The sequence below is a fragment of the Aotus nancymaae genome, unplaced genomic scaffold (assembly GCF_030222135.1).
Source record: "Aotus nancymaae isolate 86718 unplaced genomic scaffold, 86718_ANA_hifiasm-v0.15.2.pri h1tg000021l, whole genome shotgun sequence".
NCBI lineage: Eukaryota > Metazoa > Chordata > Mammalia > Primates > Aotidae > Aotus > Aotus nancymaae.
This window is the reverse complement of record NW_026988433.1, coordinates 5,584,784-5,601,288: the sequence shown is the minus strand read 5'-3', so window position 1 is coordinate 5,601,288 and position 16,505 is coordinate 5,584,784. Positions and strand designations below refer to the sequence as shown.

The 16,505-nt window shown below is 45.1% G+C and overlaps 1 long non-coding RNA gene across 1 annotated transcript; it reads right to left on the bottom strand.

The window, feature by feature from the left end:
• Positions 1–297: 297 nt before the first annotated feature.
• On the bottom strand, positions 298–7,140 carry LOC135276216 (uncharacterized). Its single transcript, XR_010343757.1, has 4 exons — positions 7,103–7,140; positions 2,631–2,726; positions 630–718; positions 298–518 (listed from the first exon to the last, which is right to left on the bottom strand). It is a non-coding gene; the product is annotated as an uncharacterized LOC135276216 (long non-coding RNA).
• Positions 7,141–16,505: the final 9,365 nt, after the last annotated feature.

Here is a 16,505-nt window from a genome sequence, read left to right as displayed (position 1 = left end):
CATATGTGTTCCTGGGGGGTATTTTAAGGACATTTGCTGAGACTGACAAATATTTCCAGTGTTGTGTCTCTCCGTATCGACAACAGCATTAAGTGGAGGTGTGTGGGATTGAGCCGTCAGACATCTGTCTAACCACATTCACTCAAATGTTATGGGCCAAAGGCCTTCAGACATGACCAAATAACTATGGATTCAATTTAAATCAGTACTTTGCCTAAGAGATACGAAGAGAAAAATGCACACAGGTAATTGACTCAACTAACATACCATGAATCTAGGAGGAACAAACGATAGAAATTGGGACTTTTAGTTTTCCTGTGTTAAAGCAGAAAACAGGTCATGTGAACTACATTCAAAACCCAGAGAGGACCCCTCCTCCCCGTCATCAGGGCAGCCGTACCCCTCTCCCCTTCAGGCACCAGGCTCTTCCTGTGTTCTCTGATGTCCCGTAGGGCAGGACTCTTGAACCCGCTCTTACACAGCAGCAGGGGCTTGGGATTTGTGTTCGTTTTTTGCTTCTAAGAAAAAAGTACATTCAGGGTATATGGAAAAGTAAAATAGATCCTATTTTCCTAAGTGGCATAATACGAGGTCTCATGATCTTTGGGGCCGAAAAGAAAAGTCACAGCCCACTCTGTCTCCTGCTGTGGCAGAACCTGCAACCTCCGGTTGAGAAGTGTGAGTCTTTGGATGAAGGCGCTTCCTTCAGTCTGAGTTCCTGAGACAAAGCCATGGGAAACAGATACTGTGACCTCTCACATTGTGACAATGCCAAATCAGGTCTGTTGTTTTAAGTCTTGGAAAATTACGGGTTGTTACCTTAGCAAAATCCAGCCTTACTGGAACAGTCCAAAGTCCGAAGTTCCTTCTAAACGAAAGGGAAGCAATGTTAGGTGCCCGCCATTTACGGTTACTGGGAGAATCATGTGCAACAGCACACTGGAAATCCTCATCATAAAATCCTGCGTGTGTGATAAATCTGTGTCTTGTTTAATTTATTATTATTGGGAAAGGCAGAAAAAAAACATTGTGTATTCTGGAAATCCCGGGTCATCCTGGGTGGTGGGAACAGGCTGCTTGGGAGGAAGGATGGGTGATGTGGCTGGGGGTGGGAGCCTGACTGTGGAGGGCCCCTAGGCTCCGGCTAAGCTATCGGTCTTTATTCAGTGGATCCTGGGAGCTATAAAGGGTTTTCATGTGTTAAAGCAAACTAAATATGGCCTACGAAAGACTCTGTACTTCTATAATTAAGTCCTTGTGGATGAACTGCAATCTAGATTAATAGGTAGACAAGACTGAAAACCTAACACACCAGTATGCACCAGTATGCATACCAGTAACACTACTGAGTCTTGGCAATCCCAGTGGAGTGTTCAAACTGTGTTCAAATAAGGCAAATGCTGGGCTGTAACCAATCCAGCTGTTTCCAGACCTCACTTCTAATATCTGTATTTCATTTTACTTTTTTGGTCTATAAATTTGTTCTGATCACAGGGTATGCCTGGAGGCACCTCTCTGAATCTGCTGGGATTCTGGGGGCTTCCCGATTCATGAATTGTTCATTGCTCAATTAAACTCCTTTAAATTTAGTGTGGCTGAAGTTCTTCTAACACAAGTAACAAGAGATACACATGATGGTGATTGGATACATATCCATTATGACTGGTAGAATGAGAATGAAATAAAGCCTGGAAACAGGAAATTGTGCCACCTTGCTCTAGCCAGGCTGAGTGGGCAGGAATCCCGACGGACACTGTATTGCTGGCCCAGTGACCAGGAGTTCAGGTTGTCCTGCAGGCTGCAGTGTCTCCCAGCTGCACCAGCCAATGCAGCCAGCACTCCTGTCACTGTGCACACCTCACACTGGTTCGGACACATCCACGAACACCCTCTTCTGTGATTTTTTTCTCAATTATTTTGTAATTACATCTTTCCTTTAATTTTTTTATACATAGATGCAGAAAATGTGTACAGGTTGAACTTTACAAATTCTGGACACCTAGATAGAAATCTAAAACATTAACTGAGTCCTATGTAAACTTACAAAAATGTTCCAAGGTGTAAAACCACAAAACTTAAAGGATAGGGTTACAGGGATACTTGCTTTTTCCCATGGGACTCACTGGACATTATCAGTGGGTCTCAATCTCATCCACTGCCTGAGTCTGTTTGGGCTAAGTCACATACCATAAACCAGGTGGGTGAAACCACAGAAATCTATTCTCAGATGTCTGGAGGTTGGAAAGTCCAAGATCAAGGAACCAGCAGATTTGGTTTCAAGCCTCATAAATCACCTGCTGTCTTCTCCCTGTAACCTCACAGGGCAGCAGGGCCCTCTCTGGGCCTCTTTCATAAGAGCACTAATCCATTCATAATGGCTCCACTCCCACGACTTAATCACCTCTTAAAGGCTACACCCCAAATACCGCCATCTTGGGAGTGAGGATTTCAACACAGGAATTTGGGGGGACACAGACCTCCAGACCCCAGCACTCACTTTTCTCCTGTTTGCACATCCCATCAACCCTTCAATCCCAGTTGATAGTCAGGAACAGGAAAACCAGTGGGGGTAACCTCTCCAGACAGGGTTTGACTGGGTGGCTACGTCAGGAATGCGGTGGTGTAGACGCTCCTGAGACACTCCACAGGCACCACAGGTGGGCGATCTCTGAGCTTCTCTCTGCCAAGGATGACGTTGATACCTTTCCCTACATCCTACACATGATCTAAAAGGTAATAAGGACTGGATGGTGATATTGGCAAGAATAACATTCTTGATTGGGCACTTAACATATGTAGGGAACTCTTCTTAGAGCTTTGCATTTATTAAATCATTTTAACTTCACAAGAGCCCTGAGATTCAGGAAATATGAATATCCCCAGTATACTAACGAGAAAGCAAAGAGAAGTCAAATGAGTCCCCAGGTCACATGACCAACAGGCAGTAGGGCAGGACTCTTGAACCTTGTCTACATAGCAGCAGGCTCATGGCCTTAGGTAATCTCTATCATAGTCCATGAAAGATAGTGGGACATGGGCTTCAAGTCACACTTTCTGGAGTCAGACTACCTGGGTCAACGTCTGGGCTGTCTTTACTGCTTATTGCCCGTGTGACTTTGGGAAAGGTTTTTTAAAGTGTTTATCTCAATTTTCATACTTGTAAAATAAAGCATCAGTGAGTTAAATTGTTAGGACAATACCCAGTACAGAGTAATGACTTAAAAGTGTCATTATTATAATCACTTTATTTTCTGCCTTTCAGTTGCCACACTGAGTTGTTCCAGTGGGGACACTTTCTCAGTGAGGAATTCCTAACGCTTTTCTTTAAACTTGTAACCCCACTTACCAAGTACTCTGCTCCTCTTCCCGGCCTTACTGTTATCGGCTGCACTTACAGTCATCTGATACACTATGGATTTAACTTATATACTTACTTGTCGGTCTTCCCCCATTAGAATATCAGCCCCATGAGTGGAGTTTTCATCTACCTTCATATCCCATGCTTTATATGCCAGCCCTAGGCAGTACAGGACAAATAGCAGATGCTCAGTGAAGAGCTGGTGTCTTTTTAATCAGTGTGGTTAGCAGTCCACTTCAGGGCAGACAACCCCTCAATGCTAAGAAGAAATGAGGTTTTTGATGGAGCCTTGGCCCTCCCAAGAAATCCATTCCCCCTCTTGGAAAAGCTCCCTGGTGGGCTATTACACATCACTTTATTACATCCAGCCACCTGCAAGGTGACCATTTTATCACAACCTATTCATCATGTTGTCTGCTATTTGGAAGTGCTGTATTAAAATGTCACCCACATTCCCATCTACAACAGCAGGATCTCTTCTTGTTAGGTACTGCGTGATCATGGTCAATGCAGGTAATAGCTCTAAAAATGTTGGCTTAGGAGGAGATTTCTGGACAACTAGTTGGTGATTCAAAGCATTAGAGAAATAAACTATATGCCCATTACAGACTCAGTGAGAAGGCTTGACAAGCATAATGAGAATGATGGCTGAGAAATGACTGGTAAGTGGGCACCACCATGCTTTATACCCAGCTGTGGAACGGGGAGGCCATGGTTGTGCCTGTCAATCAGCCAGAGCTGTCATAGGCTGGATAGGGGGTGACCTCCTCTCCCTCATGGGGAGCTGCCATGGAGACCGCCTATGGGAACCCAGAAGTGTCTTGTCCTGCACAAGGGTTTATTTTACTGCTGCGGGGGTTGGCTAGTCTCTCAGTCGCTGTCCCTGAAGCAGAACACAATCGTGTCTTGCCTTTGTTTCTGCTTCTTTGTCAAATTAGCCCAGTTTCCACATTAGTAAACTAAAGATAACAGTAGTATCTGCCATAATTCGCTTCCAAAATTAACCATCTTAATGCCTGGTGCTTAGATTTGGGGTCTGGTTTATAATGAGGTGTTGAATAGCCTAGTCTGTTATTATTACGATTTATTTCTAGCCACCCTCTCTGTTGACTGTTTCCTCCATCTGCTCTGGTTTACATCCTTCCTAGGTTTGGGGGTCCCACAAATACCTTAGAACCTCAAGTCCACTTGGTGTTAGACCTTAGCTCCGTAGCACTGACTGACCCAGGGGTTCCAAAGGAGAGTGTATTAGTCCATTTTCACGCTGCTATAAAGAAATACTTGAGACTGGATGATTTATAAAGGAAGGAGGTTTAATTGACTCACAGTTTTGCATGGCTAGGGAGGCCTCAGGAAACTTACACTCATGGTGGAGAGGCAGGCACCTTCTTCACAGGCCGGCAGGATGGAGTGAGTGCAAGCAGAGAAAATGCCAGATGCTCATTAAATCATCAGATATCATGAGAACTCACTCACTATCACGGGAACAGTATGGGGAAAACCACCCCCATGATCCCATTGCCTCCGCCTCCATCTGGTCTCACCTTTGACATGTGGGGACTATGGGGATTACAACTCAGGATGAGATTGTGGGGACACAGCTAAACCATATCAGAGAGGGTACATGCCTAGGTCCAGTGTGCACACCTGCTCTCATAGCTGTGGCTCCAGGGATGAGGACACAAGGAGGGAGAAAGGAGGTTCCTTCCAGACAGGTGAGTTGGGCAGGTTGTTTAGGAGACTTGATGAGGAGAAGGTGGGCATTCCTCATCTCTGTTCTTCAGTATCATGGTACAGTATTTGAACACCAGGACTTGCTCCTTTGTTTTTAACATCCAAAGAGCCAGGACTTCATGTCATTATGTGCTCAGAATCTCAGTGCTCAGAGGCCCCGAGACCCTGTGTGCCTGGCCCACCTTCCTCCATGACCTTCTCTCCACCCTCCCATTGCCCACAAACCACACGGCCATGTGCCAGTTCTACTGTGAGCCAGGCTGTTCCTCTGTGTATTTCCATTTGAGCCATTCCCTTTCCATAGAACCCTCTTCTTGTGGGCTCATTCAGCTCATTCTCTATAGTTCTAGACCATCTCACACACCAACCCCTTTTATATCCTTCAAAGCATTCCTCATTGTCGAATATTCTTATGTATTTACTTTTCACCAGCTTATTGTGTTATTTTTCTCACTAGACCACAAGCACCATGAAACAGGTGAGTGTTGCTGCTGTCACTCTCAATGTACTGACAAAATATACATAGAGGGGCTCTCATTTTTTTAAACATTGAACAAATAAGCTGTCTTTTCTTAGCTAAGATTCCTATTCCTCCTTTCCCTTTACTTGCTCCAAAAGTGACATCAGATTTAAATACTCTGTGATCTGATCTCTCTGCAAGTCAAGATATGATACCAAAAAGGTATTTTCTCCTTTCCATTTCCACTTCCTGCCAACCACCCAACCCTGAAACTGAAATATGACTCATCTTGCCAGTCAGTTATGTGTTTTAGATAAATATGTGTGGACAGGTCATTGTAACACTATGAATTTCCAATAAGCCAGGATTTCAGCCACCAGAGAAGTCAGATGGATGGATTGGTTTTGAATGTGCTCAGAAGGCTGGCCCTGAGACTGGGTGAGTGGTCCTGTTCTATGCTGCGCAGAATCCTGACCACACACAGCACAGAGGCCTGGGGAGGGGTGTCGCTGCCCCCAGAGCGTGTATTCTTGAAAGGTGCGATGACCTCCCTGGCACAGGACCTGGTGAATGCTGTCTCCATGTAAATATCTGTTAAATGAATCAATGAGTAGACTAATGCGTGGATGAAATCTACTTCTCTGAGGATGAAAGACTCATCAAATCAACACGCCCTGCTCAGGAGTGGAAGTGGGTCCATTGCAAAACATTTTGTGACTGCTGTGGAACAATGCCACCTTGATTTCTTTTTTTCTTTTTTCTTTCTTTGAGACAAAGTCTCATTCTGTCACCAGGCTGGAGTGCAGTGGTGCAATCTTGGCTCACTGCAACCTCTGTCTCCCAGGTTCAAGTGATTCTCCTGCCTCAGCCTCCCAAGTAGCTGGGACTACAGGCGCACACCACCACGTGCAGCTAATTTTTGTATTTCTAGTAAAGATAGGGTTCCACCATGTTGGCCGGGATGGTCTCGATATCTTGACCTCATGACCCACCCACCTGGGCCTCCTAAAGTCCTGGGATTATAGGCATGAACTACTGCCACTGCCTAGATTTCAAGCCTTGCCATTTAGCTACAAGACTTCAGTAGCCAACAGGCCCCACCTGCTATGGACTTCCAGATCTGCCTCTGTTGTTGAGCTGAGGCCACACTCCTCCCGGGGAGCCAGTCAATGACAGAGCTGAGCACTGCAGGGATGTTAGGGTCTGACCCATTCCCTCGAATGCAGAACTCCTCTAATGGGCAACCATGCACCTTTGAAGCCCCCATCTGTGCTGCCTGGGGCTTTGTCAGATCCCTTTCCCAAACCCTCCCTGTCCAGCCCCACTTCCTCCCTCAGGTGTGATAGTTCATACTGAGTGTCCACTTGATTGGATTGAAGGATGCAAAGTATTATTCCTGGGAATGTCTGTGAGGGAGTTGCCAAAGGATATTCATATTTGAGTCAGTGCACTAGGAGAGGCAGACCCACCCTCAATCCAGGCGGGCACCGTCCAACCAGCTGCCAGCACGGCTAGAGTAAAGCAGGCAGAAGAAGCCGGAGGAAGCCCACTTGCTGAGTCTTCTGGTCTTCCTCTTTCTCCCGTGCTGGAGGCTTCCTGCCCTTGAACATCAGACTCCAGGTTCTTCAGCTTTTGGACTCTTGGACTTAGGTTTGCCACGGGCTCTCGGGCCTGCGGCGATGGACGGAAGGCTATACTGCCAGCTTCCCTACTTTTAAGGTTTGGCTTCCCTGTTCCTCAGTTTGGCTTTCCTGTGCCTCGGCTTCCAGACAGCTTGCTGTAGGGCTTCACCTTGTAACTGTGTTAGTCAATACTCCTTAATAATCTCCCCTTCATGTATGCATCTATCCTATTAGTCCTGACCCCTTGAAAACCCTGACTAATACAATGGGTTGCCCCCAGTAAACTGCCTGTACTCCTAACCCTATTTCAGAATCTACTTCCCAGAGAGGCAAATGAAGGATGTCTTTCCCATGCATATGTCAGGTGCCAAACTCTTCAGTCAGTTTAGAAAGATTGAATTAGTTGACAACACTTAATACTGGAAGGTCACGAGTAAAAATACAGCTCTTCTGTCTTTTCTTGTGAAGATGGGAGCCCTGGTAACTGGACTCCTCTTCCTACCTGGCAGCCAGCACAGGTGGTGAGGAGTCCCCATTGGATCTCTCCTTCCAGTCCACTCACTGTTTATTGGGAGCATTGGGGGTGAACGGAAGTTACAGTCACTAGAATGTTCATGCTGGATTATTTCTTGTAGTAGGGTAAAAGGGAAATTAAACATTTTTTTGTAAGCCATGGTCTTTAAGCGTAAGCAGAAGAGAAACTAAGAGAACCAGTTATTTCTAGGGAAGGGGGAGAGGTATATAGTTGTTTTGGAAAGTTTTTAAAATACAAATAAAATTATGGGTCTGAGGAAATTCCGCAGTGTGCTTCACGCTTACCACCTATCTAGCCCGCTGTGGGACCTGGAGACTGTCCCCAGACCTGTGAGATGACAGGGGTCATTGCAAATTCCTGAGCACTGGGGCCAGGTGCAGGTAAGGTGGTGGCCGCAAGGTCAGGTCAAGGTCAATGATGTGCCTTGCCTGCTCTTCTGACTCTGTCTGAATCCATGCAGTCTACTTCAGGGAAATCGTTTTATTTGAATAAGGTGTTGAGAGTCACATGATCCCAGAACAAGTTGGACGTGGCAGCTGTCTCCTTGGCCAGGCTCTGGCCAAGCTGCTGTGTCCTTTGTCTCAACTTCACTGAGTTTCCCACATCTTGAAACTTGAAAAAATGTATTATCTAGCTGAATCCTTCATTTTATTCCATTTATGGATGCGCATTTGGGAGGGCAATAAAAGTAAAGTTGGGTAAAAATAAAAACCCTTCTTTTGTTAATGAGAGACATCTGTTTATTCCTCTTTTCCTTTTAATGTGCATTTGCTTAATAGGCAAGTTTTTATTTAAATATCAGTTGAGGCTCTCATGACTCTGGGAAATTTATCAGAGTCATGGCCATTTTTTTTATCTTGGTAGTTAAAGATGTATTTAGTAAGGCTGCTGGTGTTTACGGGGATGAGGAAGGCTGGGAGAGGGAGGAGCAGGTTTAGGAAAAGGGGTGAAATAAAGAGCTTGAGAAGGCATGTCCCTGTGCTAGGTGGACTAATGGTTCCCTGAAAATGTTCGTGACCAAATCCCCAGAACCTGCAAATGCGTTACTGTATGTGGGAAATGAGACTTCACAGGTGTGCTTAAGAAAAGGATTTTGCTGTGAGGGAGATGCTCCTGGGTGATCCATGGCCACTGACATGATTTAGATCTTTTCCCACACAAATCTCACATCAAACTGTCATTCCCAGTGTTGGAGGTGGGACCTGGTGGGATTGGGTGTAATTCCCAGTGTTGGAGGTGAGGCCTTGTGGGAGGTGATTAGATCGTGGTGAAGCAGGAGCGGTCGCAAACAAAACTCTCAAACACTAAACTAGGAAGGAAGTGGTGTTTTATTTGGCTGGGAGCTGTGGTGGCATAGATGCCTAACAACTGAGCTCCCCAACAAAGAAAATCCTTGCCCTTTTAAAGCCTTACCGTTCTAGAAATTACATGTGAAAGGGTCATGATCCATGAAGTAAGTGTGGGCTACGTGACTTAGGTGGGGGTCGGATCATGTTTAAGTAAAAACAACGCCTTCCAGAAAGGTTCTTCTATACTATATCTGTGATCTAGTCACGGGATTGTGGTTAGCAGTAGGGGTCTTATCCTTAACTGGGCCAGCAGCACCAACCAGTCCCTCCTTTGGTTGACTTCTAACTTCTCCTTTTGAGACGCAATGTAGAAGGCTGAAGGGGGAAATGGCCTTAGGAGCTGGAGAGGATTAAGGGTCTCCTTCCTTACTCCCCGCTTTGAGAATCTCACTTATAACATTAGTGAGAGTTCTTACTCTCATTCTCACTCTCCTGATCCTCTGAAGAAGCTGATTGATAATGATGCATGTAATATACTTATGATGTGATTCTCCAGTTAACTACAGCAGTGATGAATCTTCTAATCATCTGAAGGAACAGGGGGAGCAAACAAGGGAGTAACAAGCAAACGCCTATTATTATTACAACACATATGATGAACGTCTTGGATCCTCCCAAGGATGAGAACCCACCTCCAAACAAGGGCTCAGGGTTAAATCCGTGCTATGCTGCACAGTACGTGTGACAGTTTGGTCATGTCTCTTACAATATCCTCAACTGCTTGACCCTGGTCGTCTATGTGTAGGCAGCAATTGGTTAGACTGAATTTTCCACAGACTCCTCCTTCAGCTGCCAGCAAATAATCTAAGGCCAATTGGTTCTGATAAATCACATTTCTCATTTGAGTTTTTCATCAGGCCAAAATGGACAGAGCTTTTTCCGTTTCACAAATGAGCATTTCTAAACAGCCTGCAACCAGATGATCCGATTGAGCATGTAAATAGGAGTCCGGTATCCCCACGAGCCATCCTCTGCCCATGTGGCCAGCCCATAGTACTTAATAATTCTCTTTGGTGGCCACTCATCATCTTTTCATTTGCCTACCTTTAGACTTCTTTTTTCCTGGGCAGAGTAGTTCAGATATCCTAACAGCTCATCTGTCTTAACAGATAATAGAAAAAAAGAAGGTTTGATGATGCCTGTGACACAGCTACCCGTCCATCTTTCAGGCAGTTGTACATAAGCTCTATGTCCACACATCCAGTACAACCCAGCCGGGGCCGTCCAGCCTCTCCGATACCCAGGATGACCCCAAGCATCCTGTAATCTTGGAAATTTTAGGAGGAGGTTCTTTTCCGTGTAATTTGAGCTCCCCCAGGTTACAGAGTCCACTGTTCCATTACACAGTGTTGCCCTAAGCAGCTAAGCTTTCCTACTGGAACAGTGAAGCCTTTTCCTTCTCTGACCAAACAGTATTGTCCAGTAATTGAAGCCTTTAAAACCCAGAAACAGTTGGTTTGAATTCTTTGAACTGAGGTTAGGTCAAGGACAGGGTCAGAGGGTACTAACTCACGGGCTTCCCATGGCCACCAATCACCCATAATAGTTCCTCCACATACATAGCAAGAAGGTACATTAAGGAAATGGGCCACATTTTCAGCAAGTTGGAGGAACAAGTTCTTTGTCTTTTTCAGGAGTTCCGGCATTGGCTCATTTACTATACCATGGAAGGGCTGATACACTGGCTGGGCTGAGCGTTTTTGGATTTTTCCCTGAATCTGGATGTTGACTCCAGGATCACGTCCTTTTCCGTCAATTCCTAGCATTACACTCTCCCCTTTTTCCCATTTGGGGTCTTTGGGGTTTGTGATTATTAATTCTACTGGGTTACAGTGTCCTGAGACACAGGGGATATTACCTTATGGAATGGTGTCCCTCCCTTTTACAAGGCAAATGGGATCACTTTTATCATTTTTCCAAGTGGCCCAGGTGACCCATGACCGATAAAGGCAGTTATTCCACAGTAGGTTTTCTGGCAGATACCCTTATGCTCTTTTGCATAACTTTGTTCCCATCCAAGGGAACCACAGAGGCCCCCCCGCCCCCGGCAACTGGAATGACAGGCGCTGATGGTTGCACAGGCATCAAACCTTAGGGTGACCTTCTTTGGGCTTCGCTTTTCCTCTGTTTTAGCTATTAACTTAGTAGGGCTGCTCCATCGCCCTGTTATGAGTTTAATTTCAAAAGTCGTATGCATAGGGTTTCTGATGGATCATAGCAGACATCAGGTTGTCCATCCCCTGGGTTACACACCTTACGCTGAGTACCATTATATAAACAGGTTCCCTTCTGTGTCCCTCTACATTCATAATAACTGTAGAACAAAAGAATGGCAGTAACATTCTGTCCTACCTCAGTAACCTGGTGCATACACTGAGAGCATTCTCCAAAATCAGTTAACATCCTACTGATAAGTCCAAATTTTAAGAAGAATAAGTCCCTGATAAGTTTCCTCAGGCTTCAGCCACATGTGGACCAGCCAGCTTCCGGGATGTGGCTGGAGCAAGGCTTGTTGTCCTTCTCAAGGTGATTCTGCTGTCGTTGTCTGGGTCTGGTCTAGCTTCCCAAGTTTCAGCTGCTGCAGGTTTCACACAGCTGTGGTGGATCCAGGCTGGGATTTCCTCTACCTTTACAGCTGTGGGAGTGGCCAGGATCACGGTCTGGGGTCCTTTCCCTCGTGGCTTCAGAAGAACTACATTCCAGTCCTTTAGATCACCAGGTGAGAAAGGGTGAACTGGGGAGGATAAGCTTACAGGGCCTCTTTCATTCACCCAGGTTGAAATGTCCTGAGTGATTGTTCCTAGAGCTTGTAACTGACGTCCTAGCTGAATCTCTCCCCACCCGCAAGGAGTTCCTGGGAGTGCCCACAGTATGGGGGGGGGCTATGATATAAGATTTCATAGGGGGAATATCCTGTTTTCTTAGAGGAAGTACATCTAATTTTGAATAACACCAAGGGAAGTGCCTGCACCCACTTTAACCCTGTTTCCTGACACATTTTCCCTAAGCTGTTCTTAATAGTCTGGTTAATCTGCTCCACCTTAAACATGGCAGCCATCCCTTGGAAACTGTCCAGCTGCTTGGCAAGATAAGCTACAGGTCTTAGCCATGGACCCACTGTCTGTGTTAGAACTCCAACTGCAATTTTTTCTGGTTCTGACACATACAACGTGAAGGGCTTTGTTAAATCAGGTAACCCCAAACCCGGGGCTGACATAAATTCCTCTTTAGCTTCCTGAAAGGCCTGCCTTTGCTGAGATCCCCAATCAAAGGTTCTCTGTCTCCTCCCTTAGTAAGTTCATAAAGGGGTTTGGCCAGTAACATGAAGTTTGGGATCCACAATCTACAGAAACCCACGGCTCCCAGGGACTCCCTCACCCGCCTTCTAGTCCCGGGTTCTGGCAGGTTGCAAATGACTTGTTTCCTCTCTGCTCCTAGGCTGCACTCTCCCTGCTGGATGGTGAACCCCAGATATCGCACTTGCTGTTGGCAAATCTAGGCTTTCTTTTTAGACACTTTGTACTCACAGTCACTGTTAACATAATAACAGTAAAGCTAATCTTCATATGGGGCTTTTTATGTGGGGAAGACACTGTTAATACTGGCTCATTTAGTTTCACAACAAACCTGTGAGGCAGGTGTTTGGAGCATTCCCAGTGGCAAATGGGGAAACTGAGGCCCAGAGGTGTAGTGCATGTGGCTCCAGGTCACCCAGCTGGCAGGAGAGAGAGATGGGATCTGACTCGGGTTGTCTGGCCCCAGATGCCAGCACCCTAACCACTGCCCTGAACTGCCTCTTCTGGAAGACTGCGTTTTGAATACAAAATTTGGACTCATAGAGTCAAAAGTGCCCTTTTACAGAATTTCACCAAGAGATTCTCACAGCATATAATTTCTTAATTAGAGGAATTATGCAAAAAAATCCACATTGAGGACTTGCAAACATGTATTCCGAATTTATAAGATTTAACAAAGGCTACTCAAGTGGAGGAATTTACAATGGCCTTTGAGAGAAGTATTAGCAGAACTGTTTGCTTTTGTAGTTATTATTATTAACATGTATATACATAAACTATGCTAGTTCATTTTATTTATTTATTTTGTTTTTGAGGCAGAGTCTTACTCTGTCATCCAGGCTGGAGCGCAGTGATATAATCTCAGTTCCCTGCAACCCCCGGGTTCAAGCAATTCTCATGCCTCAGGCTCCCGAGTGGCTTGGGTTACAGGTGCACGCCGCTATGCCTGGCTAATTTTTGTATTTTTTGGTAGAGATGGGTTTTTGCCATGTTGGCCAGGCTGGTCTTGAACTCCTGACCTTAAATGATTTGACCACCTCAGCCTCCCAAAGTGCTGGGATTATGGGCATGAGCAACCACACCCCCAACCATAATATGCTATTTTTTAAATGCTTTTATCTTAATTTCCTTTAAGTATCCTCAATCCTCTTTATTTCTTGGCCTAGCAAACCCTTTCATCTGAGACATGACAGAGGTCCTGATTACTCCAAATTAGATGAATTGTTCATGAATTCTGCATAAGTAACGGACTCTAAATTAATGTAGCTTTATAGAATTTTCACAATAATTAATGACCATTGTTGGTTTAGAGTTTGACATGGAAACATGTGGATATTTTGAACCACCTGCAAATGACTTTGCAAACAGTTTAAATATATTTCACTGCACCTGAGTAAAAATTGCCCTTTTACTATGCTTATAATCATTATCACAAAAGCTGTCTAAATTAATATTTAACTCCATCAGAGCTACTTAAATAATTTAATGTAAAATTAAACTTTTAATGTGTGACGGAATCTCCTTAAGATTCTAACCTTAACCTTAACCCCTCCCTTCTCCCTCAACAATTTCAGCACCTAACATAGAGGGAACCACCAATAACGGCTGAGGATAAATCGTGTTTCACTCTTGCTGGGTGTGTTTTCCCATACAGATATAACCGTGTGTGCTATTTTTGAGCTTGTTTTTCATATTACACACAGGATGCCTCAGTTTGCAACACTGTCTCCACGCTACGTGGTATCAGAAACTAAAGTGGCATTTTTACCAGTGGCTTAAATCTCCCCCTTATCCACTACCAATTCCAACTCTGCCACTTTGGGGGAAGCTGGTGTGGCAGGCTCTGTCTTCCTTCCCTACTTCTGTTCTTTATCCCAGAACGGAGGAGAAGGGGCATGTCTGGAGCATAAGCGGGGCTTGAAGGGTCCTTGCTCTGCGCAAAGCCAGCCCCTCCCAACCAGCCAGCTTCCCTCTGGAGTCCTCCCGGATTAATCACTCACTCATCAGTCTCCTCTTGCTGAAGTCGCTGCAGCTAAGCCAAGCTGTGGTGAAGACTTGTATCAAATATTCAAAATTTAAATGTGATTCCCCCTCCTAATGCCAAAAAGTTGCACTTGGGCTCCAGCCCTCCAGAGTGGCCTTTCACAGAATTTTGCCAGGTGGATTCTCACAGCATCAAGGCACCATCTCTGCATTTGACTTCAGGGCAAGCTTATTTGCACTGAGTAAGCAGACCCAGTTCAAGGAACAGAGAATATTTCCTGGACTTTGGGGCGGTCTGAGAGAGTGGGTACACATGCCACCTTCCCCAATTCACCTCTCTGTGTATACGAAGGATAATAGTTCCATCTTTAAATGTTCCAGGTAACTAAGCAAATTTCTTGGGAATCTTCCTTCAACTTTCAGAGAGAAGTCGCATCCTATCAGACAGATTTTTATTTTGTGCTTCAAAACCTAATGAAGAAGAATCCTTTCCTACTCATGCTTCCCCGGTGTGGGGCGAGAATGAAGTCATGCTTTGGCAGACGTGGTCCCTTAGACCATCTGTCCCTTGGGTGGCGTCACACACCTGCCCAATTCCTGCCCCTCATGGAAGCATCTGGGCTAAATAAGTGTGCACAGACCAGCTGAGAACTTGGGATTGTTTCTTTCCACTTGAGAGCTGGAGACCTTTGCTTTTATTATTGTTTCCTGTGTTTTATTACATCCTATTTGGCTCCCTTCAATTCAAAAAATGTTTTAAAGTAATCAAACAGCCTGTATCCTGTGGCTGGCTTTGTGTTCTCTGGACACCACACAGGGATTAATTTAAGCCCCAGATCGGCCCCACAGTGTGCTCACAGTCCAGGGAAGAGATGGCCACGTGGACAAGGAAGACCCGCAAGCTTGCAGAGCCACACTGGGAGAGTCGCTGGCTTTTCATTTTACCAGTAAGAGTTTCTCTGAAGCTGTTCTATATTTACAGGACTTGCTCTTTGGAGCTTCAGTTGAGTAGGACTGAATGCCTAATAAATTAGCCAGCCTGGATGTGACAAGGTTTTCTCAAATCACAGTAGATTGTCAGCTACCAGTGCCATTGCCATTGGCTTTTCCTTGACCGATTGTCATTGCTGGTAATTAATTACAGCTCCTAAATCCAAGGCATCATTATAGAAATAACAAATAATAGCTTTTCTATGGGAGTGTCTATTTTATTGTGAATGCCCCTCCCTTCCCTTCCCCCACAGAGCTCCTGGAGTGGGTTTTTGTATGCAAAATTCTAATTCTTATTCTTACTTCTTGCGTGCCTTGCCTTCTCTCCTACAATGGAACAATTTTTTATTTCTTTATATTGTCTATTATCCCAACACTAAAAGGAAATAATTTGGTGCACATTGACCTTGGTATGGGCAAAATGTTAATTAACACGGGGAGAAATGCCAGAGCGCCTTCAGGTGCCATCCAAGAAACAATTGTTTTACTTTTAATCGCAAAGTTCTGCACAGAAAGTGAGAATAAGAAGCAGGTCCTCATTGTTGAATGGGATAGCTCAAAGAGGGCCGACTCCTGGGAGTGGCTTTCTTAGCCAGGGTATTCTGCTAAGTAAAAGCCCAGTTTTGAATTCCCTTTTTTTTTTTTTTGAAATGGAATCTTACTCTGTCATTCAGGCTGGAGTGCAGTGGCGCAATCTTGGCTCACTGCAACCTCCACCTCCCGGGTTCAAGTGATTCTCCTGCCTCATCCTCCCGAGAAGCTAGAATTACAGGCATGCGGCACCATGCCAAGCCATTTTTTTTTTTTTTTTGAGACTCCTGCCTGGAGAATTCCAGGATTAAGTTCTGGATGGGGTCGCTATGTTCCGGACCCTTAATTTCTTGTCCATTAGAAATCTATTCCTGGAAACAGTCCCGTCTGTTTCCGGAAAGTGTTTTCCATTTATAAAAATGCTCTGAATTGCCATCGGATACTGAGTCATGGGTATCTAAGGGAGAAAATCTGTCTGAACACCTCTTCCTCCGGTTTCCGGGGTGTAAGGAGACAGGGGTACTGAAGCGAGGGGTGATTAGCATTGAGGCTAGATGGGTCCACTTGATTGCACAACCAGAACCACCAGCTTTCGTTTCAGAATGTGGATGGGTCTTGGATTTTTGCTTTATCTCATTAACTCTCCA